Consider the following 27,811-nt stretch of genomic DNA (forward strand, 5'->3'; position numbering starts at 1 on the left):
AAAATTATAGTTTATCATTCCATATAATATATATTAAGTGATAAAAGTAGGAAACAGAGCGTTATGTTCAGTATAGCTGAATTTGTTTCAAAAGTATATGAAAATAAATGTAGCAATTATTTCTGCATTTAGAGGTAATTTTTATTTTTCCTCTTTGCTGATTTATATTTCCTAGTTTCTTTATAATAAACATGTATTACTTTGGTAATAAATAAAACAAATTAAAGGCTGAAAATACCAACAGTCCACAACTGTCCACTCCCTGGTACAAGTCAAACACTCCTCAGAGGTGGTGCACATTGCAGAGCTCTGAGCCATCACGTCACCTCCACCAGTGACCTACCAAACAGTCGTGAGAAAAGGGCAGGTCTGACAGGATAAACTGGAGTCATAATTAGTAAGCTACGTGCTTTACAAAGCGCTTTCATGGACATGACCTCATTTGATCTTCATAACTCAGTGAAACGAGCAGAGAAGGCATTATCCCATTTTATAGAGGGGAAACAGACAATGAGCAGGGCCAGTTAGGTGTCATGTCCCAAAATTACAAATCTTGGATTTAAATTGAGCCTTGACTATAAATTCTGATAGGAATTCTAAGAGGAATAGGGAACAATCACTTCTGATTATTTATAACTAGAAGGCAGTGATTTATACATGAATTTAAAAATAACCGTATTTGCAATCGTATTAGCATTCCTATTAGAATCTGCTGGGGGCCCGCAGGGATTTCCTAGATCGCCAGGGCCCAACCCCAGAGGCTATATACCCTGGCAACCCCATCCTGCCCCTTGTCAACATTACCTACTAAAGCAATGAAATTCAAGCAGAATTCAATCATTTAGTTTTCAGTTGCATTTCTTTCCCTCTTGCGGAAGAAAAACAAAAGTATTGCCCTTTATTTTAAAGCGGGTAAAAGAAAGTAACCATAACTATATTTATGAATGCTACAAAGAGTGACTTACAAGTTGATGTCAAGAGATCTAACTTAATAGTGTTTTGAAATAGCACCTTTGGGGGCCAAATCTTTTTTGGGACATGTGCAGACAAGAAACGGTCTTCAAACCACTCTAAGTATATTCAGCGAAGAAAACGACCAACTCCTCACAAAAATATCAGTAAACATCTTCAGAGGCACATTATTAACAAGCTGGTCAGCATCTGCTAATGAAGCCTTGAAGCATAAGGAACCTTTACAACTAGCACTCCTACCAACACCCCCACGACTGCCAGGGACTTAAAAGGTAATTAATGGTAGCCCTTGTTTTCTGGGCACTTACTGTGTATCAGACCCTCCACTAACCTCTTTTTTTTTTTTTTTTAAAGATTTTATTTATTTATTTGACAGAGTTAGAGACAGCCAGCGAGAGAGGGAACACAAGCAGGGGGAGTGGGAGAGGAAGAAGCAGGCTCATAGCGGAGGAGCCTGATGTGGGGCTCGATCCCAGAACGCCGGGATCACGCCCTGAGCCGAAGGCAGATGCTTAACCGCTGTGCCACCCAGGTGCCCCTCCACTAACCTCTTTATATACATGATCTTTAAAACAAAACCCTATGAGATGACTATTATCAACCCCACTTTCTAGATGGGAAACCTGAGTTTAGTTGCCCCAAATCATAAAACCAGTAAAGCTTACAGTGGAATTCAAACTCTGGTATATTTTTCACTTGCAACAAAGATGGGGCCTTGGCAGTTCTCTGAACAGACATCTGACTTTTCTCTAGTGTAACCCACCTACGATGGTCTCAGTTCAGGTAGTACAAAATACTTAGCAATGGTATATGAAGTTTATGAGTCCATACGTTCCCTGTAAAGAGAAAAATATCCAGAGGCCACAATTTGTGTCTGATATTCTGCCACATTCCAGAATGGGTGGTCTCTATTAAAGCATTGTTTTAATGCTTTCGAGCTGACATGATCACATAAAAGATAAATTAAAAGAATATTTAAATAAAAGTTAGCAAAAAGATAATATTAAGGAAACTACTCCCATAGATTAATATCTTAGAACTGTCTTATATTAATAAATGAGTAAATTAGTCTTAAACCCAAGTCAGTGGAACTGAATTTGCCAGATGTTTTGGATCATGAAGACAGGAAGCATTTCCATGAATAAGAAAGTATTTAAATAACTGTTATAGTTATAGAAATGCAATATTTCTGTAGAATATTATGCAATCATCAAAATATATAATTTCAAATAATATTTAATGACAGATATGGTAAAATGAATGCGATACTAAGAAAGCAAGACACTCAACCATCTATCTGTTAAGCTGAACAAATTTTAGGGGCCAGGCTCTATTCTAGGTGTTAGAATTATAAAGTGAAGAAGACAAGTACAATCCCAGGTGCTGAACTACCCTTCACTGTATTCTTTGCCTGATTAGGACCTTCAGGTTGTTAGAGATCAGTTTTAATGCCATTTCCTCAGAGAAGCTTGTCCTCATCACTTTACATAAAGTAGCTTCCCCCCTACCTCTTCTTTTGTTTAAACTCTTTATTTTGTTTTCTGTTTCCCTGATTTTCTTTTATCTGTGTCTACTGAGATACCCAGGAGGTTCTTGTCCTTTCATTCTATTAATAAGGTATATTACGTAATTGTTTCAGTGTGAAAACAACCCTTCCTTTCTGAGACAAACACCTATATTAACACCATACTTAATGGTGAAAGACTGAATGCTCTGCCCTACTGCCCTATAATGCTGGTAAAAAGGCAAGAGGTCTGCTCTGGACACCACTATTTAACATTGTACCGGAGAGTTTACTCCCTGCAGTAAGGCCAGAAATAGAAAGACATCACATAGATTGGAAAAGAAAATGTTAAAACTCTTTGCAGGCAACATTATCTTCTATGCAGGTAATTCTAAGAAGTCTAAAAAAAAAGCTACTAAAAAAGCTTAGAAAGGTTGCAGAATATATATAATGGAATATTATTCAGCCATAAGAAAGAATGAAATCTTGCCATCTGCAATGACACGGATGAGCTAGAGAGTATAATGGTAAGTGAAATAAGTCAGTCAGAGAAAAGACAAATACCATATGACCTCACTCATATGTGGACTTTAAGAAACAAAACAAGCGAGTAAGGAAAAAAAAAAAAGAGAGGGAGATAGGGACAAGTCAAGAAACAGACTCTTAACTATGGAGAACAAACTGAGAGTTACCAGAGGGGAGGTCAATGGGGGGATGGGTGAAATAGGTGATGGGGATTAAGGAGTGCACTTGTCGTGATGAACATGGGTGATATATAGAATCGCTGAATTACTACGCTGTACACTTGAAACTAATATAACACTGTATGTTAACTATTCTGGAATTAAAATTAAAAATATAAAATCTTAGCCAAAAAAAAAGGGCAAGTCTCCCCAAACTGATCTATCAAAATCCCACCATGCCTTTTTTTTTGTAGAAATTGATTCTAAGATATATATATGAAATTGACTCTAAGATATATATGAAAGATATATACATCTTTATTTATATCTAAATAAGGGTTTAGAATATCCAAACAATTCTGAAAAAGAAGAGTAAAGCTTTAGGACTTACACTACCTAACTTCAAACCTTACCATAAAGCTATAATAACCAACACAGTGTGATATTGGCATAAAGACAGACATACAGATAATGAAATAGGGTAAGAGCCCAGAATAAACTCTCACTTCATGGTCATTTGAATTTTAACAAATGATGCTGGAACAGGTTGATAATCACATACAAAAACAGACAAGCAAAAATGTTTCACAACATACAAAAATAATAACTTAAAATGGACCAGAGCTGGAATTACAGAACTAAAACTTCAAAACTTCTAGGAGGCATAGGAAAAAATCTTGTAACTTTAGGTTAGGGAAAGTATTCTTAAATATGACAACAAAGGCTCAGTTCGTTAAAAAAACAAACAAGAAAAATGGAAAAACTGGACTTCATCAAATGCTTTGAAAGACATAATTTAGATAAAAGACAAGCCCCAGAATAAGAGAAAGTATATGCAAATCATACACCTGATAAAGAAATGGTATCTAACATATTAAAACCCTCAGATCTGAAGAATAAGAGGATAAAACACTTTTTTAAAATGGGCTAAAGATATGAAGACATTTCACCTAAGATACATGAATGTTTAGTAAACATACAAAAAGATGCTCATCATCATTACCTAAGAGAGAAATGCAAATAAAACAACGAGATTCCACTAAACAACTCACTAGAAGAGCTATAATTATTTTTAAAATTGAAAAATCCAAAGTTTGGGAGGATAGGGAGAAATTGCAACCCTCATACACTGCTGATGAGAATATAAAATGGAAAACAGGTTGGCAGTTTCTTAACAGCACACTCATATACTTAACGACATGACCCAGCAATCTCACCCCTGGGTATCTAACCAAGAAAAATGAAAACATATGTCATTTATATGCAAATGATCATAGCAGCATCAATCATAATAGCCAAAAACTGTAAGCAACCTAGATACCCATCAACAGGTAAAGGGATAAGCATAAAGTAGTAACCAAAAAAAAAAAAAAAAAGTTATTAATTCATACAACAAGGATAAACCTAAAAAACATAATGCTTAGTGAAGGAAGCTAGATATAAAAGATATATTTATATGATTCCACTTATATGTAAAATGTCTAGAAAAGCCAAAATTAATTAGAGAGAAGCAGATATCTCCTGGGATAGAGGAAGGGAACAGAAATTGACTGCAACAAGCATCAAGGAACCCTTTGGGGTGATGAAAATGTTCTACAACTGGACCGTGGTGATGGCTGCACATCTAAATAAACTGACTCAAAATCATCATATTGAATGCTCAGAAAGGGTGAATTGTGTAGTATGTAAACTATATCTCAGTCAGGCTATAAAAAATAAAAAGGATATATTTTACATAGACCCATAAATTGCTTTAAAATGAATCCGATGTTAAAATAAATTGCCATTTCTCCTATTACTTAAAATAATAATCTTAACTAAAGATAAACCTCATGTATAACAATTAGTCTTTGGAGAACGCAAAAGTAGTTTTAAGATGACTGTTCATCTCTCTCACATATCATTGGTGGAAGGGTAAAATGGTACAACCGCTAAGGAGAACAGTCTGGCAGTTCCTTAAAAGTTAAACACAGAATTACCATATGACCCAGAAATTCTAACCCCTAGGTATAAATAGAAGAGAAATGAAAACTTATGTCCATATAAAAATCTGTATATGCATGCTCATAACTGCATTATTCATAATAGCCAAAAACGGGAAACAGTCTAGGTGTCTATCAAAAGATGAATGCGTAAACAAAATGTGATACATTCAACGAGAAAATATTATCCAGCCAAAAAAGGGGATGAGGTATTGATACAGGCTACAACACAGATGAATCTTGGAAATTATTATACTGAGTGAAAGAAGCCAGTCACAAAAAAATATGTACTGTATGATTCCATTTATGTGAAATGTCCAGAACAGGCAAATTCAGAAACAGAAAATAGATTTGTAACTGCCTGGGGGTTGGGAGTGGGAAAGGATAGGAATGGGGAGTGACTGATAATGGGTATGAGGTTTCTTTTTAGGGTCATGTCATGAAAATGTTCAAAAATTAGATGGTGGTGTTGGTTGTGTACCTGTGTGACTATAAATAACACTTTAAATGGGTGAACTGTATTGTACGTGAACCATACCTCAATAAATCTATTAAAAACGGTGACTACTGTGCTCACTTAGCACATATACTAAAATTGGAACAATACAGAGAAGAACAGCATGGACCCTGCACAAGTTTGACACACAAATTCGTGAAGTGTTCCATATTTAAAAAAAAAAAATTATTATTGACTTAGGATTTAATGAAATATCAAAAGTAATTTCAGAGTAAAAATCTGGACTTCAGATCCTGTTTATTTGCTTTTGAGCATGTCTAACATTTTTCTCAACAGGTATGTTAGTGTTCAATTCATTGTGGCTAATATAAATCACTTTTAAAAAATCAACTTCATTTTTATGCACCAGTAACAAACAGAAAATAACATTTAAAAAATATCCAACAACAAAATGTACCTAAAGAATAAAAGTTAACTTGAAAATTTATTGGAAGACTTTAAATACAACCTAAATAAACAGGAGGACATACCATATTCAAGATAGAAAGACTCAGTATCATAAAATGACAATTTTTCCCTAAAGTCAACTGATTTTAACACAATGCCAATCAAAATTTAAAAATTTTTATAAGTTGATTCTAAAACTTACAATGGAGCAACAAAGCCCAAACAGACAAGCTGTCCAACCAGAAACAGAATACAGTAGGGAACTTTTCCTGCCTATACTGAGATTTATTATAAAGTTGTACTAAAGAAGTTAGTGTGCTTCCAGAAAAGAGACAAACTGACTGCTGGAAAAGAAACAGACCTTCAGATCTAAGAAAAACAATATTTAACAAAGTCACAACATATCACTGAAGGAAGGAGGAATCATTCAACAGTGCTGAAAGAATTGGTTATTCATTTGGGGGGAAAAAAAGAAACGGGATCCCTTGTATGTAACATATAAAAAATAAATTTCAGAAGGATTACAATTTTAAGTTGAGAAGACTAGTCTTTAATATTTTTAAATAAGACATAAGAGACAATCTTTATGAACTCAGAGTATGGAAGGTTTAAAACTTCAGACACAGAATAGGGCTAACCATAAGCATATGATTAATAAATTCAACTACATTATAATTTAAAAGCTCCATTCATCAATAAATACAACAAGGAAAAATAAAAAAAGATTAACTACAATACCACATTGCCAAAAAAAATTACAGTACCCTGAATATGTGTGCGTACACACGTGTGTGTATCCTGTAACATTTTATTTAAAAATAGGCAAAATGCAGGGGCGCCTGGGTGGCTCAGTTGGTTAAGTCTCCGACTCTGGACTTCAGCTCAGGTCATGACCTCAGAGTCATGAGACAGAGCCCTGTGTAGGGCTCCACGCTCACTGGGGAGTTTGCTTTTGATTCTCTCCCTCCCCCTCTCCCACTGCTTCTCCCCTGCTCATGCTCGGGTGCACGTACACTCCCTCCCTCTCTCTCAAATAAATGAATGAATGAATGAGTGAATAAAAGCTTTAAAATAAAAATCGGCAAAATACAAAAAAGTGTCCCCGATTAGGGGTGTGAGGGCCTCAGCAGGATGAGGCAGGTACCCGTGCTGGAATGGAGGGAACCGTGAGGTGTGGGAGTCAGAGTCCAAGCTTTGGCAGAGTGATGTGGGTTGAGCAGGACCTACAGAGCAGTGATCTAATGGCAGATGTCAATGACTGATCAGGGGGAGAAGGGTGCCCATAAAAAGATGCACTGTGCTATACATGCAGGAGTATAGGAATCCAAACAGGGTGAAGGGGGCTTCCACATGAAGTGCCTTCAAAGCTTAAATAGAATTTGGGGAGTAGGGTGCAATGTGTATGGCAGATTGAGTACATACAGTGGAACTGGGCAAATTAGGTAAATAAATTTAGGCTAATGATAGGCAAGTTTCTTACCGTTAGAGAATGGGATATAGAAAAAGGGAGAAAATGTGATTAAACTCTATAGAGTAGGAATGAAACTGGAGGCAGCAGCATGACTGATGAATGACACGGCAAAAGAACACAGAAGCCACCTTTAAAGGAATCCCACTGGCTAAATCGGGGCAAGGATGGGCATCAAAATAAATAACAACAGTTACTGATGATAGCTCACTGAATGAAAGACGGACGCACAAACTCGTACTGATATAGTCAATTAAATGAAAGTTTGATGAGGAAGGAGACAGTCACATAGTTTTAAAGTACCTCTGCCCAAAACAATTATTAAACACAGAGGGAAAATGAGTAATTTCACAGTAGAGAAATTACCATCTTAATCAAGTAATCAAGTTAACATAAACAGTAATGGGTCAAAATGAAAATCATGTGTCACCGGACAAGATACAAAGAGAAGACACAGCGTAACATCTGTGATATTCCTGCCAAATGTTCATAATTGCATGCCATCGTTAGGAAACAGCAGACGAACATAAAGGAAGAGACATTCTATAAAATAAGTGGCTTATACAGTAGAATGTTGAAAAGTGCCGAGGTCTTGAAAGTCAAACAAAGACTGAAGAACTGTTCCAGATTGAAGGAGACTGAAAAGATGTGACAAGTAAAATACAAGCCGTGCTTCTAAACTAGATCCTTTTGCTATAAAGGACATTATTGGGACTACTTGTGAAAATTGAACGAGATCTGAGGATTAGATGGTAGTAATGCATCAATGCTAATTTCCTGATTTTGATGGCTTTATTGTGGCTTATAGGACAATGTCCTTGTTTGTAGGAAATATACACTCATTTATTCAGGGGTGATGAGGCATCACATCAAATCTTCAGGGGAAAAATTTTCTTCTTCATTGTATTATTTAAAATTTTTTAAATTTAAAAAATAAATATATTTAATGCAGAGTTTTAAGAATATGATGGACAAAAGATACAAACGAACAACTCATGCAAGAAAAATACCGGTGGTGAGTAATCACATGAAAAGATGTTCAACCTCATTAGCAATCACAGAAAAACAAATGAAGACACAATAAGATGCTGTTTTGTAGCTACTATATTGGGAAAAGTTAAGTAGCCTGAAATTTCCAAGTTTTGGCAATGATTTGGTTCACTGGGAGCTTCTGTGGTGTTACTGGTGGTATATAAACTGGTCCAATGATTTTGGAAAACAATCAGCACTAATTTGTATAATTGATTAATATACTCATATAATACTCATAATTCTCTACACCTCTACTCTTATGTATATATTCCAGAGTCTTACACATGTGCACCAGAGCACAAATAAAAGAATGCAGACATTAGCAGTGCTTGTAATAGCAAAAATATATCTGTATCAATGTACAGATATATCAACTTCAATATAGATATAAGAAAGAAAACAGGCAAACAAAAATACCCAACAGCAACATAATCCAGGTATCTACCAATAGGAAAATAAATAAATTCATACAATGAAGTATTACTCAGCAGTGAAATAAATGAACTACAAACTACATACAATAATAAATAAATTTCAAAAAACCACAATGAACAAAAAAAGCAAGTCTCAGAAGACTTTTTGCAGAACGCTACCATTTTTAAAAAACTTTACAAAAAAGTAAAATTGAACAGCATATTACTTAAAGATCCATGTGATAAAAGCAGTATTATTAAAAAGTAAATGACTAACAAAATTGAAGAGTGACTGGGGGTCACGGAGGGGAGTAGGGCAGCGCTACAGGCAAGAAGAGGCATATGCTGATAGACACATACTTTATCAGTAAAATTCTGGTTCCATGTTGGTTGGTGGATTCTTGCTAGATCATCTTAATATTACACTTTATAATATATATTCCTGCTTGCATAATAAAAAATAAGCCGCCACGGTTTAGCAAAATAGAGTTTTACTTCGACAAGAATATTGTTTAGGTAAGCATCTTAATTCGCACACATGAACAAATGCTATTGCTGGGTAACGGATTTTCCTAAATCTCCTCTTCAAAAACAAAAGCAAAGGCAAGAGATAGACTCCATAGAACTGGAAGGTAGACTTGTAGATAAAAACTTAGAGCTTGGTCAACCAAAGAATGAGGCTAATTCATATCTACCATCAATTTGGTCTCAAAACTAGCATAAATGCTTGCTTAATTACTGCAAATTTGCAGAACTCTCTCATGGGAGATGGTCATTTTGCAAAAATTACTTAACAGGAGAAATAGGCAAACTGAAGTAATTTAATATACTTCAGGGTCTGCCCAAACAGTATTTCCTTTCTAATTATAAGCATTTCCCCTCATTGGTCATATAGGCTAGTGGTCATATACTCACCCCGACTGGCCAAAAGTGTGATGAAAAAACCTAACCCATTTTCAAGAACAAAATTTCTTTGCCCAATAAACAACCCCTTATATTTATTACACAATACTTTTATCTGACAAAACCCACAGTAATTCAATTTTCTCAACAAACTTGCATCATAGGTAAGGCACATATTATCAAGCAACACTTACTTCATGCATCATAGTATTTTTAAAAGTTTAAAAATAAGTTAGAAATGTTAATGATCTAAATCAAATTTTCCATCTAAATATTTATTGAGTACCTATAATATAAAAGGTACTTTATAAGGTGCTTCTCAGCATTTTATGTGATACAGACTGAAAATTTTAGCTATGTGCCACATCCTTGTTAAATGCAAACAAATTTAATATACTGGTTAAAAGGCATTTTGGACTAATTCTTCTTCAAAAGAAAGCCACTCATCCCGAAACATATATATATATATATATATATATATATATATATATATATATATATATATATATATATATAGTGTGTGTGTGTGTGTATTTCTTGGCTTGGATCACTATTGAATATCACGCCTGAGTCTTAACTCTAGGCTGCTTACGTAATACTGAGGAAGTTGGGGTGGAAACAACAGCCTCTCGGTTAACAACAGACGTCCTTTAGAGGAATTGTTGCATCATGTTATCAAGGGAACGAACAAAAACTAAATCCACACCATTGGTCCTTGTGGTGCATTTCACTTTCTATGTATATTTTTGACGAAGGTTGGGGCTTCAGGAATCTGGTGCTGATTGAGAGAATAAATATATTTGTATGCAATTTCTGAAACTAGAATATAGTGGGCACTAAAGAAATGCTGAGTGTATAAATGTTTCTTTCATTAGTCTATTTTAAACCTACTTCCAATATTTCCCTGTATTTGTTCAACGAAACGTAAAATATCCCTCCCCATATACACTTTTATTTCTCCGTTTCCTATTATTTCCTAATTGTTTTTTTTTAATTCATATTCTTTTAAAAGCCATTCCCTATTATTAATGACCAATATCATTCTTTTAAAAAATATGTATTGATCCATCTTCAGGAAATATGTATATACCCAAAAGTTTATTTGATATCTCCATCTGACATCTATAAATTGTTTATCTGACATCTCAGATTAAACATGTCAATAACTGAGTCCCTGTTCTTCCTCATCGCAGATAATATCAACTCCATTCTAATTGTTCAGGCTAAAAATCTGGCTACTATCCTAGATGCCTCTCCTCTTCTCACAGGCCACATCCAATTTGTCAGCAAATTCCACAGGCGTTGCCTTGGAAATATCTAGAATCCAACTACTTCTCAATGCCCCCATTCAAATCACCATCATCTCTCCTGGATTATTACAAGAGCTTCCTGACTGGTTTTCCCACTTTTGCTTCTAATGCCCTTTGGTCTACTTAACACAACTGCCAAAGTGATTCTGTGAACATGTTTTATTGTGTCACCCCTTTGTTCAAAACTGTCTAGTGGTTCCCCACTCTGACCTTACTTCCTGTGACTCTCCCTCATGTACCCATGGGGGCTTTGACTAGAATATTCTTCTCCCCAGAGAGCTGTATGTATCACATCAACTCAGCCTTTATTTAAGTCATCTTCTGGGTGAGACATTCCCTGGACATAATCTAAAATTTCATACACCTCTGCCCCAGACCTTCCCATGCTCCCTTCTCTGCTTCAGTTTTTACTTTGCACTGTTCGTAAGGTATCAGGAAGTTGTACTGTTGTCTACTGTTTGTCTATTTCATCAATAGAATGTAAGCTTCAAGGGGGCAGGAATTTTTCCCCTTTTTGGTCACTGCTCTATCCTTAGGACAGAGAATAAACATAGATAATAAACATATATCAAATGAATCAAGGCATGCCTGTCTATATTTTGTGATCCCACAAGGAAGCTTGCAGAAATTAATAAAACTGTGACCTTTCCTAGCTGTGTCGTCCACTTCGGTAGCCCTCTCAAAGACACGCCTCCCCCTTCTCACTTGCTGGCAGAACACTCACTGTCTTCCTCTTAGGAGGTGAGTCCTGATTAGGTCAAGCCACTATGACAAGTAATTTACTCTGTCAGTCAGGGGTTTAGGCATAGGCATGTGACGCAATTACGGCCAAAGAAGTTTACTAGGAAATGTTTTTCTCACTTAAAAAAAAAAGGTGCACGGAAAAATGTCCACCTTGTAACCAAAGATTGCCAAAACACTCAAGACAACGGAGTAGAGAAATGGAAAATAGCATGTGGGTTGCTGATAACACCATTATGACAATTAATTAGCTACCTGTACTCTAAACTTCATGTTGGGTAGGATATTTATCCCTCATTGTTTAAGTTATTTTAAGTAAGGTCTAATTACTTATATTTTAATTAATGCAGAAAAAAACTTTTAAATAGTCACAGTTTCCTGCAATGTATTAATCAAACTAAGATGGAGATGGATGTCAGGTGTTTTTCCCCTTTTTTATGCTGCATGCCTACAGAACATGTCATATGACAATAAAACAAGATCTCTCAAGATGAGTCATATTTTCTCACAGGAATTAATTTATAAACAGTGTGCTCTTAATTAAGAGTTGAAAAGAAACATATGACCAAAACAAAGGCAATCCAAATATAGAGCTTTGAAATAACTAAATAGTAAATTGTGCTCTAAACCACTATCTGCCTAACCAGGATCTGCAGAACTATCAGTACTTACCCAAAGGAAGGAAGAAAGGGAAGGAGCGAGACAGGAAGTTAGGTGGTAAGGAGGGATGTGGGAGGCCTCAAGCCCACACAAAATCAGGATATGATGAATTAAACATAAATAATTACACTTCCTGTGTATGTGTGTGTACACACACCGGCAGGCAGTTGGGGGGACACCTTCATTCATCTCAGATGCTCCCTTTCATTCTTGAAGTAATTCCAGATTTGAAGGGAAGGGGAATCTTGTGACTCAGTAATGGTTTGAGTCCAAGGGCTAATAGTCATCGGGTTTTGGTCTTAACTCAAAGCCAAACCATTAGTCAGTAACAAAGCCAAAGCTTTATCTACCCAAAACTCTAACTCTTCAAGTTCTCACTGTTAGAACCTACCAAACTATAGTGTCTCCTCATTAAAGTCTTATAAACTTAGAAAATTCCCACAGATGTAAAATCCCTATACCATTAAATAACTTCCTTTAAACATAATGGGCACCAAAGAGAAGATATAAAAAATTAACTTTATATAGCATAAACTTAACTCTATACTTAATAAATACCTGCAATATATGTAACTAATTACCAATCTTTTATTAGCTGTCACTTTGAAAAATTACTGGATGAATTATGGCTCTGAAAAAAATTATTGAAGGATGGTGGGAAAAGTAGAGATTTCCTTTAAAACCTTCTCAGCATATTCTACAATAGTAAAAAAGCAATAAAAATTATTGCTAATACTTCAAAAAGTATTCATGAATCAATTTAACTGAGGTCTTTAGTCCTAAGCGTATATCTGAGTACATCTGATCATCTATTGACAATCCAGCCTCTTCCTGCTTTCCCTGCTTCTCCTTGGGTCACTCTCAGGCAACGAAGCAAGAAGGAAAGCAGAAACAAGAATAAAGACTGGATTAAAAGTACACAGCCATAAGACTGTTCAAAAAATGGACGCTGTCTTAGTCCATCCAGGCTGCTATAACAGAATACCATGGACTGGGTGGCTTATAAACAACAAAAATTTATTTCTCACAGTTTTGGTGGCTGGTAAGTCTAGGATCCTGGTAAATGTAGGTACAGTATCCAGGGAGAATCTAGCTTTCTGGTTCATAGATGGCCATCTTTTCACTATACCAAAGATGGCAGAAAGGGAAAGAGATCTCTCTCAGGCCTTTTTTATATGGAAACTCATCCCACTGTGAGGGCTCCACCTTCACGATCTAATCACCTCCTAAAGGTTCCATCTCCTAATACCATCTCCTTGGGGGTTAGGATTTCAACATACAAATTTTGACGGGAAAATAAACATTCAGACCATAGCAGATGATATGTAAAAATGTGTTTTTCTAAATATAAATTAAGAGCTATTTGGACAAGAGATTCAAAATATTTTAGTATTTTATTCTTAATTTAAGTCAACTAGATAAATATTATACAAATGGGAAAAAAGGCATTAATTCCAAAATTCCAACATTAACTACTACATCAAAAAAAATTCAGGCTATATTTCTCACATGTACTCAAGGCCATGTCCAAAAGGTTGTCTATGGACTAACAAGAATAATTAAAACTTACTGTGCCAAGAATGACATTAAACGCTTTCTATGGTTTCATTCTTTCAGTTCTCAAAACAACCCTATAAAGTTATCCCCATTTTACAGATGAGAACACTGAGCTTTAGGAGGTAAGATGATCAGTCATCTAATCATCTAAAGTCAACAAAGGAGGTGGCAGAGTTAGGATTCAGACTTGTTCAAAACACCACACCAGTGTCTCAATCCTTATCAAATTCAATCCATTAGTTATAAACACTGCTATGACTCTAATGTGGTTTCCTAAAGATTTTAAAGAAATCTCAAATATATTTTATACTTTAATGACTCTCAACATGGAATGCAAGTTTTTTTAACTAAGTTTTTTAATTCCAGTATAGTTAACACAGTGTTATATTAGTTTCAGGTGTATAATATAATGATTCAACAATTCTGTACATTACTCAGTGCTCATCGTGGTAAGTGTACTCTCTCTTTTTTTTTTATATATTTTATTTATTTATTTGAGATGAGAGAGAGAGCACGTGCACATGCACGTGGGGGAGGGAAGGGCAGAGGGAGAGGCAGAGAATCTCAGGAAGAGACTGCACACTAAGCCGGAGAGCCCCATGAGGGGCCCGATCTCATGACTCTGAGATCATGACCTGAGCCACAATTAAGAATCAGACACTTAACTGACTGAGCCACTCAGGCGCCCTAGAAGTGTACTCTTTAGGAATGCAAGCTTTTAAAACTACTATTTAGAGGGTTAATTCCCAGCCATTATAATTAACTTTTATTAACTAGATGGCAAGTAAATGCCAGTATTTTACAATCGTACTAAGTCATATATTATCTCACTTAATCATTATCTATAAAATAGATACTATTCAACTTTACAGATGAAGAAACGAGGCTCAGAGCAGTGGACTGACTTGCCCAAAGTCATACAACAGGTAAGGGTAGAACCGGGATTCAAATCCAGCTCCGTGTGCTCCTGTAATGCATGGCACAAACCACTCCTGAATGAAGCCTCCACAGCGTCAGACCAATTGCCTTGGTCGCCCATCTCCTGATCATTTCATGAGAGACTAACAGTCTGTTTTTAAATCACAGGTCAAATTTTCTGTACCTGGAACTGTACAAATATAATTACTAGTCCTTTCCTCTTTAAACAAAAATACTTCTCTAGGATAGTCTGGCTTCTGGCAATTTCTACAAACAAATTCACCAAATATATTGCTTTTCCTACTACGATGGCATAAGCACCCTGAATTTTCCTTACCGGAATAAAGTCTGTTAAGTCTTTTTTTTTTTTTTTAAAGATTTTATTTATTTGACAGAGAAAGAGATAGCCAGAGAGAGAGGGAACACAAGCAGGAGGAGTGGGAGAGGAAGAAGCGGCTCCCAGTGGAGGAGCCTGTTGTGGGGCTCGATCTGGTAACACCAGGATCACACCCTGAGCCGAAGGCAGATGCTTAACGACTGAGCCACCCAGGCGCCCCAAGTCTTTTTGTAGGAAAATCTTCAAGACTTTTGTAAGTATCAAAACGCTAAGGAAATGTTGATACTTTAAAATAAATCTTGACCCAGTAAAAACTGGCACTAGGGCTTTTATTTTCCTCGAGTCAGCAAAACTACAAACCTATAAAAATTCAAACAGTAGTTAAGGGCATGCATTTTGAAGTACTTGCATATGTGGTGAGTCACTTTACAAACTCATACTTTATACTGAAAACTTTTTTAACCTGGATATGTAGGCAGAAATCACTTTAAAAACCCCTAAGTACTATACAATGAGAGAAAAAGCAAGTCCATTTGGGGTTTCACCAATTGTTTTCTCTGACAACTGTCTTCCTTAGGGGGGAAAAAAAGAGTATTAACACTTACTGGCTCCTCTGTACCTTGCTTTATAGTTCAAACACATTCAGAAGCTGCTGTCTGCAACCTGTATTAATCTAGATCTTTGGAAAAAATCAAAGGAAGGCCAATTTAATCACCAAACAAAAATAAGCAAGTGTGTATGGGGAGAGCACAGTTGAAGGAAGTAGAGAGAACTGGGTCAGTAGGTGGCAGATGGTAACTGGTTCAAACTTGAAAGGAGTTCAAAAGCGTGGAGCAGGGTTTGTGAAAACTCTTCAAGTGGAATAGAAGCAAAAAAAGAAAAATGCATAATGTGTGGAAGAGAGATCCTAATTTAGAAGGGTGTGCTACTGAGTAAAACAGCAGTCATCCAAAAACCTATTTTAGTTCTTTTGGAATATATAGAATTAACAATATTGCCAATAAAACATTTTCTTTCTAGAACACTACACTGGTGACAACAAACTTTATTTCCTCATTTACTTTGCATAATATTCCTTTGATGTAGGTTACGTCCTCATTTTACAGATTAGGAAACTGAGGCTCAGGTTAAACATTCTGTTTGGTGAGCTATAGTTCAAATATTAATCTGATGACTCTAAACCAGCATTTTCATGTCACTGTATTAAACTGTGGCATGACAGGACTACTCTTCGTATCTACACAAGGAGTAAAAGAAATGCAATTGAACAACATGGGTTTGAACTGTGTAGGTCCACTATCTTCCAATAAACATATTGGAAAATTTTTTGGAGATTTGCAACAATTTGAAAAAACAGATGAACCATGCAGCCTAGAAATACCAAAAAAAAAAAAAAAAAAAGAAAAAGGTATTGTTATAAAACTACAGTATATAATACATAGGACTGTTCATGTTATCAGTAAGGCTTCCAGTAAATAGTAGGCTATTGGTATTTAAGTTTTGGGGAAGTCAAAATTACACACAGATTTTCGATTCTGCCAGGGATTGGTGTTGTTCAAGGGTCAACTGTATATCCTTTGGTTATATATATCTATAAAACAAAGAAACAACTACTTCTGCTTTCTCTCAGGTTACATTGTTGCAAAAGACTTAAAAGCTAAGAAAATAGCATTCTGTGGTCACCAGACTAGGTTTAAATTATATGTGACTTTCCAACAAATACTGTTCACTCTTAACAGAAATCCACGGAAGCAGTTAAATAAAATGAAAGTGTTATTTATTCATTTCTTATTTACTGAAATTACTGTAAAAATAGCATATTAGCATGGACTCAGTATTAATACAAACTCTGTGCACACATTTTTAATACACTTGTCAAAGTAACATTAATAACATTTACTGTCAGGTTCAGGTTATATCCATTTCTGTTAGGATAAACACTTAGACTTTCTTTCAGTATTTTGTCTGTAATATAGAAAACCGAAGGATCAAATTTTTACATACCATTTTTAAGAAGGCTAAATATTTTCTATTATGACCTAGGTAATAAATAAGGGCTCTGTATACTAATCATCTAAAATATAATCTGGGTGGCCTGTAAGGTCAACTTCTCAAACCTATTTAGTTGCCAAAAGAATAGTATCCAAATTGCATATCATATTTTGTCATGAGTAAGGAAGACTTAGAAACCACAATCACTGCCTCCTCCTTACAAATTCAATCTCTGTTACCAATTTGCGTCACCAACATCTGAGTATTTAAACACACAAGACCACCTGGGCCCACATTTTCAGGGTCTACGGATGATGGCCGTATTCATGGTTCAAGATGCTGGTTCTATAAAACTCCTTCCTTCATGAACCTCAACCTAACTCTTTCTTTGAACTAATTCTACAAGCTATAACCCAGATATACATGATATCCAGATTTTGTTTTTGAGAGAAAAAAAAAAATCTCTGAAAACCAGAAACTTACTCCATTCCTAGATGCTGTTCTTAGCACCAGAACTATACCCCAATTAAAAAAAAAAAATTCATCATCCTGATTCAGTCCCATTTAGGACGTCCACTAGCCTGGTAAGCTATTTAATTTTAAATACTCCTAGGAAATAGAATTGACAGGGACGGGGGTCACCTTTGAGAAATTTATGGAAATCTGTGAGATGATGCCCTTCAAAAACTGTATTTTACTCCATGTAATTCAATATGATGAATTAAGGATCAATTTTGGAAAGTTGTTAACAAAACTTCAAATTCATTCATCTCTCACATTGTTGCATTCCATACAGGTAATTTATTACTTTCACCAAAGGCATCTCTATTTTCTTTCTTGTTTCAGATGAATTGGAGAGAGACTTATTGCAGTAAACATTCAGCTAACATATTAAATCAATCTTGTCATTAGTCAGGTAAGGAACATTAAAACAACACCCTATATATTTTACATGAAGACAAAGAAACTCACATAGTCCACAAAACACAGTTTGAGAACTACCAGAAATGCTTAGCTCACACTTTGGAAGCTACAAATTTTTAACCACATGTAAAATCTTCACACGAACCACATGTAAAAATTATTGCACCCTAAGCTTAACTTGTGCAACAACAGTACAGGATGCATTGGTATCCTTTTCTTAATTGTTTCTAAAGCTCCAGAATATATCCTGGAGTTGCTGTTTCATCGACGTTTTGATTTATCACCCTATACACGTAAGGCTTGAAGCTGGGTGCTTTACAAATCACAGATTTATAAAAGATATGATCCCTTCCCTTTAGACATTTACAATTTTGCAGAAGAGATGAATAAAACAAAAGCAGTGTGAATGGTACTCATCAACTACGAAGGAAGAATGGAAGAGGGCACTTCAGGGTGATTATTCAAATCACAGAACAGGTAGCATTTTGGTCAAAGAAAATGAACAGGGTTCATAAGACACCTGTGATAAGGATGGCACAACCCGTGTGGCGGCATAAGAAATGTGCAGTTAACGTCTTTGAGGGTGAGGCAAACGGAATATGATGCTGGGATAAGTAGGAGCCAGATAAAAATAGGACTTGGCCTTTATCTTGTTAGGCAAAGGCCTTTGTTCAGAGTTATAACACTTTCTTCAGAAAGGTTTACTGTCCTATGGTGTGTAGAATGGGTTGAATAATAAAAATGAAAAGGCAAAAAGACCAGTTAGAAAGAGACTGCAGTAACTGGCTAACGAGCATGAAGTATTGAACGCTTGAATTTGGAAGACGGCAGTGGAAAGAGAAAGAAATAAACCAAACTTATAGTTCTTCCTGTTCTCATGAGAATGATTATTGAAACAGTCATATATATCATGTGTTGATACATAAAGGCATAAAATAAAACCAAACAATTGTAAACAGACTTGCAGGAAAAACTTTGCTTAAATCATCCCATAAAATGACCTATTCTACTTTGGAAAAACCATTTATCTTTTTATTTATTTTTTTTTACATTTTTTACAGCTTTATTGAGACATAATCACATACCATACCATTCACCATTTTGGAAAAACCATTTATAACAACTCCTTTCAATGTATTCTAAAGTAGCATATACTATTTCTTAATATAAGTCTTTAATTACATCTTTGTACTATTTTAAAAACATTTATTGTAGGTGACCTAAAAATAAAACTTTAAAAACTACAATTCGAAAATGTCTACTAAAATGAAAGGCAATCTATACTTTACCACATGTAAATTATTTCTTAAAAACTATCGATGTTTGATTCATGCTAATTTTAAGATACCAAAATACAACGTGTATCTCTATATTTCACAAGAATGAAAGAAGTATCTTATAAATATATTTCTCTGATTACCAACATTATTTTTATGACCCAAATGGAAAAATACAGATATAAAACCCAAAAGATCAATTACCTGCCCATAATAATAAACCCTATTTTTTTGAAACCTCATATTTACATGTTATTTTTCACAGGTATATACATATCAGTTTGATGAATAAACTAGTTCTACTAATTCAAATTATCAAAATGTATTATTATATATACAACTGAAGATCTTTGTTTTCTCTTGTTTTAAATATTTCCTGCCCCCCAGAAAATTCCTAAAGGCAAATTTCGAGGAGTAGAAAAAAAGTGAAGAGCTTCTCCATGCATTCAAGAAATATATAAATATATATATATATTTTTTAACGATTTTATTTGTTTGACAGAGAGAGAGAGCACAAGCAAGGGGGAGGCAGAGGAAGAGAGAGAAGCAGGCTCCCCCCTGAGCAGAGAGCCTGATGCGGGCCTTGACTGATCCCAGCACCCTGAGATCATGACCTGAGCTGAAGGCAGATGCTTAACCGACTGAGCTGCCCAGGCGCCGCTTATGAGCTCCTTTTAAATGCCTATCATCAAACAACAATAATTTTTAAAGGTATAATTGATATACAAAATGCTGTACAACTTGAAGAGTTTGGAAGTAAGTACACACTCGTGAAACCACTGCCATAGTCAATACCATAAACCTATCCAACACCTTCAGAAGTTTCCTCCTGCCTCTTTATTTTTTGTGGGATGAGAACACTTAACAAAAGGCCTACCTTTTAGCAAAATTTTAAGTATAAAATACAGTATTGCTAGCTATAGGTACTGTGCTATACAGTAGATCTCTAGGATTTATTCCTCTTGCATAATTTAAAGTTTATAACTTTTGACCAAAACCTCAGTTTCTTCTTCCTCCCAATTCCTGGTAACCACCATTGTATTCTCTGCTTTTATGAGTTTGACTTTTTGGATTCCTCACAGAAGTGAGATCACGTAGTATTTGTGCCTCTGTCTAGACTATTTTACTTAGGATAATGTCCTTTAGGTTCATCCATCTTGTCACAAACGACAGGATTTCCTTCTTTTTTAAGGTACGGAAATATTGCATTTTCTTGATGCATTCACATGTCGACGCACATGTGAGTTGCTTTCACGTCTTGGCTACTGTGAATAGAGCTGCAATGAAGACAGGAGTGCAGACAGCTCTTCAAGATCCTGACTTCAATTTCTTTGGATATATACCCAGAAGCAGGATTACTGGATCAGATGGTAGTTCTTACTGTTTTGAGGACCCTCCACACTGCTCTATAGTAGCTGCACCAGCTGAAGCCCACCATTACTCTTGGTTCTTTCAGATGTATTAGTGATGACCACAACATAGAGAGATTCCTGTCCTCAGGGAGCATTCACTTTAGAAGAGGAACATAATCGATAAACAGTAATTTTAAAAAATTAATGTCATGGTAGTTTTAAACGTGATAAGTGCTGTGGAAAAAGAAAAGAGGAGAAAGGAAAGAGGGGAGGCCTCCACTCAGAGTGGAGTGGTCGCCAGGAGAGGCCTCGTTAAGAAGATGCGATGGCTTGGTCAGCAAAGACAAGAACTTTAATTTTACTACAACCAAGATGAGGGCTTTCCAGCAGAGGGATGATTTTCGTCTTTAAAAAGTAGCCAATAACATGTACTGTTAGAACTGGATGTCAAAAAAGTAAAGCTGATTTCTTTTAAAAAGGAAGAGGCAAGTACTATTTAAAAAAGAAGTTAGTGAGTAGGATTGTAAAACAGTGACCTCAGATCTAGAACCCAAAATAACAGCTAACATACACAGTTACGGCAAGTATTGCTCAAGGAGCACTATCCCTCACCACAACTCCATGTATGACCATATTCAAAGGTCAACAGTACCTTATCTGCATTCTGAACACTAAAAAAGCTTAAAGCAAGCCAGTTTGGTAGTAAAATCTGACCTAAGTTCATATGAGATAGCATATAGTTCTTAATTTATCCTGCTTGGCAAATATATACACAAAGAAACATTAACCCTCAAAATGTAGGTAACCTTTGAATACCCTAATTAATGAAATGTCACAGATATATCTATATGTATACATACAACCTTTTTTAACTGCCCTATTTTATGCAGGAGATAGTGGAGTTACATCATTCAGGTTATCACATTCAAATTAAACCAGCCATGCTTAAAAAAAAAAAAAAAGGAAAATACAAAAAGATTAAAATTCTATCCAGCATATAACCTAGAGTAAGATGGAAGATGTTACTCATCTGTTACAGATTTTGATTTTACAGTTTAAAGAGATGTATTTTTCATACATGTCCCCTAAACACTGGCTAATTGCTTTATCTGATGTTCAACCAAAGAAAATGTTGTTTATTCCAACAATGAAGGAAAAACAGGCAGTCTGAGACCCACTCAAATACGGTATATTAGCTTCTGGCACGGCAACTTTCTATTGGATTTTAAAAGATAGTTTTTTCTAAAGATTTATTTATTTATTTTAGAGAGAGAGCATGAGCAGGAAAGGCAGAGGGAGACAGAATCTGAAGCAGACTGCATGCTGAATGTGGAGCCCGACAGGGAGCTCAATCTCAGGAGCCTGAGATCACGACCTGAGCCCAAACCGAGTCAGACAGTAAACCAAATGCACCACCTAGGCACCCCTAAAGGATAATTTTAACTAGATATGAATTTGACTAAAGCCTTGTCTTTTAAAAACCCAAGACGTAACTCTATAGCTGTGTCCAATATGGTAGCCACTAGACACATGTGGCTATGGAGCACTTGAAAAGGGACTAGTTTGCCTTTTTTAAAATTTTTAATTTTAATTTTATTTTTTTAATTTTTATTTTTAATTGTATTTTTATATGTATTTACACACACACACATGCACACACACACTTGATAAGAATTACTATCAGACTCACTCATTGGGCCAGAGCCCCTTGTGCTATTAGCAAAAGACTTGTCCCTCCTCATGTAGCACTACCTACATTGGAAAATTTAAAATTACATGTGCAGCTTACATTATACTACTATTGAATGAACAGCACTGCTCTATAGTAAAGACAGAGAAAGACCTGACAAAAATTTCTCAAGTACTTATGTCCTAGAATGAATAATTTCACTTTACATCTCCAAAAAGATTAACATAACACAAACAAAGGTAGAAATAAATATTCATCAGAAATGCGAAGGTAAGTTTTTTGTAACTCAAGAATGTATTCTTTTAGATATTCAAGAGGTATCCCAAAATTCAAGAATAAGAGAAAAGTCTCACATATAAAATGATTTAATTTAAAATCAATTTTCAGTATTTCCACAGCAGTAAGTATATATAGGTGGGTTTTACGTCCTATTTTCCTTCAGTAGGGTTAGGATAGATCTAAGTTTCACAGATCAAATACATACCATAATGGCATCAGAAAACAGGCAACTTATTTTTAATAGATGGGAAAATTTCATTCCTTCTAAAAAAACTTTAGAGTTTACATAAATTGGAGAAAAATAAATCTATATCACAGTATGATCTACCATTATGAAAAGATAAACCAATTGACATTTCCCAAATATCCTTAAAAGCACTCCAAGTATGTATTATACTAACGTTAGACATATATATACTCCACGATTCAGCAGTTCTGCTCCAGTGCATACACTCATCAGAAATGAATGCTTATTTCCACCAAAAAATATAAAAAAATTCATGGCAGCCTTATTTGTAGCTGCAAATTGGAAAGACATTCAATATCCACTTACGGTAGAAAGGATAAACAGTGGTATAATCAAACAATGGAATATAGACAGTTGGGGGAAGACGAATAAGACACACATGGATGAGTCTTAGAGACATAATGGTGATCAAAAAACTCTGACACAAGAGTTCATATTACATGATTCCAACCATACGAAGTTCAAAAAACAGGCAAGACTGACACATGGTAAAAAATGCCATAGTTGGTTTCTGTTGAAGAGAGGCAGTACTGACTAGGAAAACAGCCTTCTGAGGTACAGTGTTAGTTATGCAGGGTATGCATATGTAAAAAAAAGAAAAAAGAAAAATCACTGAACTAGCAAGTAAGAGTATCTGTTTCACTCCATGAAGTTATACCTTGATAAAAGGTGGTTTTTTTGGTTTTTGGTTTTTGCTTTTTTTTTTAGAGGGCCTTAAGTATCATGAGTTAGTTTCAAAAGAATTAGTTAAAATGAATTCCTATTTTGAATTTACATTCCTAGTTTGGATTACTTAATCCTACAACTAAATTTATTTGCAGTTTTTTAATAAAAAATAGCAACCAGTTCAACTTTATTCAATCATACTCTTAATTTTGAAATTACATGACAAACTTTCATAAATGGATAATTCATAATGACTTTAAAATTGTAATCCTCTGCATAACTACTAAACTATTCGAATGTTTGTATCTTCAAATATTTAATTGTAATAGTTAATTCTTATCTTCAATTTAAAAAGATAACTCTCCATGCTCATGGATTAGAAGAACAAATACTGTTAAAATGTCTAAATTACCCCAAGCAATCTATACACTTAATGCAATCCCTATCAAAATATCAATGGTGTTTTTCACACAACTAGAACAAAAAAAAAATCCTAATTTTTTTTTAAGATTTTATTTATTTATTTGAGAGAGGGAGATAGAGTAGGAGCCGGGGCAGGGGGGGTGGGGGATTTGGGAGAAGCAGGCTCCCTGCCGAGCAGAGAGCCCACAATGAGGGCTCAATCCCAGGATCCTAAGATCATGACCTGAGCCAAAGGCAGAGCCTTAACTGACTGAGCAACCCAGGTGCCCCCCAAAAATCCTAAAATTTATACAAAAGACCCCAATAGCCAAAGCAATTTCGCAAAAGAAAAGTACAGCTGTAGGTATTAAAATTCACACTTCAAGTTACATTACAAAGCTGTAGTAATCAAAACAGTACGGTACTAACACAAAAACAGACACATAGATCAATGGAACAGAACAGAGAGTCCAGAAATAAACCCACAATTATATGATCAATTAATCCTTGACAAAGGAGGCAAGAATATGCAAGGGGAAAAAGACAGTCTCTTCAACAAATGGTGTTGGGAAAATTGGACAGCTACATGGAAGACAATGAAACCGGACAACTTTCTTACACCAGGCACAAAAATACACTCGAAATGGATTAAAAGACCTAAATGTGAGACCTGAAACTATAAAAATCCTAGAAGAGAGCATAGGCAATAAGGTCTCTGACATCGGCCACGACAATATTTTTCTAGATATGTCTCCTGAAGCAAGAGAAATAGAGGCAAAAATAAACTATTAGGACATCAAAATAAAAAAACTTCTGCACAGTGAAGGAAACAATCAACAAAACTAAAAGGCAACCTAGTGAATGGGAGAAGGTATTTGCAAATGACATATCTGTTAAAGGGTTAGCATCCAAAACATATAAAGAACTATATAACTCAACATCCAAAAAACAAATAACCCAATTAAAAATGGGCAGAAGAAATGAACAGACATTTCCCCAAAGAAGACATACGAATGGCCAACACACACATGCAAAGATGCTCAACATTACTCACCAGCAGGGAAATGCAAATCAAAACTACAATAAATTCATCACATCACACCTGTCAGAATGGCTAAAATCAACAACACAAGAAACCAAAAGTGCTGGGGAGGACGTGGAGAAAAAGGAACATTCTTTCACTGTTGGTGGGAATGCAAATGATGTAGCCACTGTGGAAAACAGTATGGAGGTCCCTCAGAAAGTTAAAAATAGAACTACCCTATGATCTAGCAATTGCACTACCTCCAAAATACAAAAACACTAATTCAAAGGGATATATGCACCCTTACATTCATAGCAGCCTTATTTACAACAGCCAAGTTATGGAAGCAGCCTAAGTGTCAATCAACTGGTGAATGGATAAAGAAGATAAGCAATATATATATCAGAACAGACAGAATCAGAATATATGTGTGTGTGTGTGTCTGTGTCTGTGTGTAATGGAATATTATTCAGCCATAAAAAAGAATGCAATCTTGCCATTTGCAATGGCATGGACGAGCTAGAGAGTATAATGGTAAGTGAAATAATGGTAAGTCAGAGAAAGACAAATACCATATGATTTCATTCATATGTGGAATTTAAGAAACAAATGAGCAGAGAAAAAAGAGAGAGAGAGAGAGAGAGAGAGAGGGACAAGACAAGAAAGAGACTCTTAACTACAGAGAACAAACTGATGGTTACCAGAGGGGAAGTTTATGAGGGAATGGGTGAAATAAGTGATGTGGATTAAGGAGGGCACTCGTGATGAGCACAGGGTGACGTATGGAATTGCTGAATCACTACATTGTATACCTGAAACTAATATAACACCCCATATTAATTATACTGGAATTATAATAAAATTAAATTAAATTTAAAAATAATAAATAAATAAAATACCAGTAAACCCCCCCAAAATAAAAAGATAACTTGGAATTTCACAAAATCCAGAGTTTCTGATCATATCATTTCTTTCACTGGTAAAATATGCATAGTCAAAATTAAAGTTAGTTTTTGGGGTTCATTTATAATTTCTTTTATTTAAGTCCTAATGTGCTTACTTAAATTTCTTATTCACTTTCACCCTCCCTCTCATAACTGACAAGAGAAAAGAGAAAAATGCTACTTTGCCAATAGTGAAGAATTTTAAACATAGAAAGTTACTACTTTAAAAGTTCAATACACTGTGCTATGGAAACATAAAAGACTGTAAATTTATCCAATCCTAGAAATTCATATGGCTTGACAAGTGATTAAGAAAATCCCCTGACTTCTGTGATATCTCGTGTGAATACAAACAATAAATATCAAGTTAATAAAGAAAATATGCTTCAAAGAAGCTTCAAAGAAGCTGATTTATTCACTACAACTTCAACAAATACATTGTTTTATTAAATGTTTTATTAAATATTTCTATTCCAAGCAAGACAGCTGGCAAGTCTTTTACGGAAAACACAAAACATAGGGGAGGTTTAAAGGTGGATAGTAAGAAGGAAACTTTAGATAAGGCTGAAGGGGACTGTGTTCACCACTGACCTTAGTCAAATCATTTGGTACATCCACATGGGGTCTTGGGGTTGCAAAAGACAAAAACACAAAACAGTAAGTTTCTTCCTTCCTTCCTAGTAATTCATCACATGTCCTGAGATTCGGGCTCTGAAAGCAGGTGAATTACTATGCTACACCCATGGAACCACATGTGATAATGCAGATAGGGAACTTAGTAGACGGCCAGAGGCAGAGTCAGGTGTCCATGGATCTTGATGAAAGACTGGCAGGAACGCAGATGGCAGCTGATCCCTATACTAGAAGGTAGAGTTGTCAGAGGCAGGAAGGACTTTAGGCCTGCCTGATTATTTAATGTATATTCCATACTGTCTTAGATAAATAAGTGCCTTCAATATCATATTTTTAAATCAAAACATTCTTTAAAATAGTGCTGTACTGAAAAGGTAAAATGTAAATACTTCAGATGCTTAAAATAGGCAAAACTGTTTCTATCTAAAGCAGATTTTTAAACAAGATTTATTTATTTTAGAGAGAGAAAGAGAGCAGGGGTGTAGAGGGAGAGAGAGAATCACTGGCAGACTCCCTGCTGAGTGAGGAGCCCCATGGGGGGCTTGATCTCATGATCCTGAGATCATGACTGGAGTGGAAATCAAGAGCTGGACACTTACCCAACTGGGGGAGCTACCCAGCCTCCCCCCCTAAAACAGATATCTTTTACTGACTTACACGAAATTCAGAATTACCAACACTGAAACATATCCCTCTCCTCTGTTATAAACATCAAACAACTAGTCAATCAATATCTGAAACTTAAAGAAAAATAATAACAAAATGCAACATAATATTCTTTCTATAATTGGAAAGGCTTAACTACATTTTAAAAAATGGAGCAACAGACAAAATACAGTACCTTCTGGATGTGTTTCTCCTGACTGTTAAAATAATGGGTCCTGAGAACAGAGTTCTGAAATAGCTCACAGTCCAAAAACTCCCTGAAAATTAAGAAAAATAAGTATTACTTCAAGTGCATCTTATCTCGAAGAATTTCAATGGCATGTTTTACGAT

At 35.4% G+C, this 27,811-nt stretch overlaps 1 protein-coding gene and 1 non-coding gene across 4 annotated transcripts in view; one reads left to right on the forward strand and one right to left on the reverse strand.

Annotated features, from left to right (window-relative positions):
• Nucleotides 1-27,811, reverse strand: part of NRIP1 (nuclear receptor interacting protein 1) — a 94,938-nt gene that overhangs the window by 49,181 nt on the left and 17,946 nt on the right. Inside the window, exons 2-3 of one of the 3 annotated variants that reach the window (XM_057306858.1) lie at nt 27,656-27,737; nt 26,773-26,806 (exon numbers count right to left, since the gene is read on the reverse strand). The exons of 1 other annotated variant lie outside the window; for it this stretch is intronic. The gene's annotated coding sequence lies outside the window, so the exon portion shown is untranslated. Of the gene's footprint in view, nt 1-25,938; nt 26,102-26,772; nt 26,807-27,655; nt 27,738-27,811 lie in introns of those variants that run through there. One more of the 3 variants, XM_057306859.1, reaches the window with a different exon arrangement.
• LOC113257213 (U6 spliceosomal RNA) lies at nt 5,711-5,813 on the forward strand. The gene has a single exon (XR_003316882.1). It is a non-coding gene; the product is annotated as a U6 spliceosomal RNA (small nuclear RNA).

The sequence above is a fragment of the Ursus arctos genome, unplaced genomic scaffold (assembly GCF_023065955.2).
Source record: "Ursus arctos isolate Adak ecotype North America unplaced genomic scaffold, UrsArc2.0 scaffold_4, whole genome shotgun sequence".
Taxonomy (NCBI): domain Eukaryota; kingdom Metazoa; phylum Chordata; class Mammalia; order Carnivora; family Ursidae; genus Ursus; species Ursus arctos.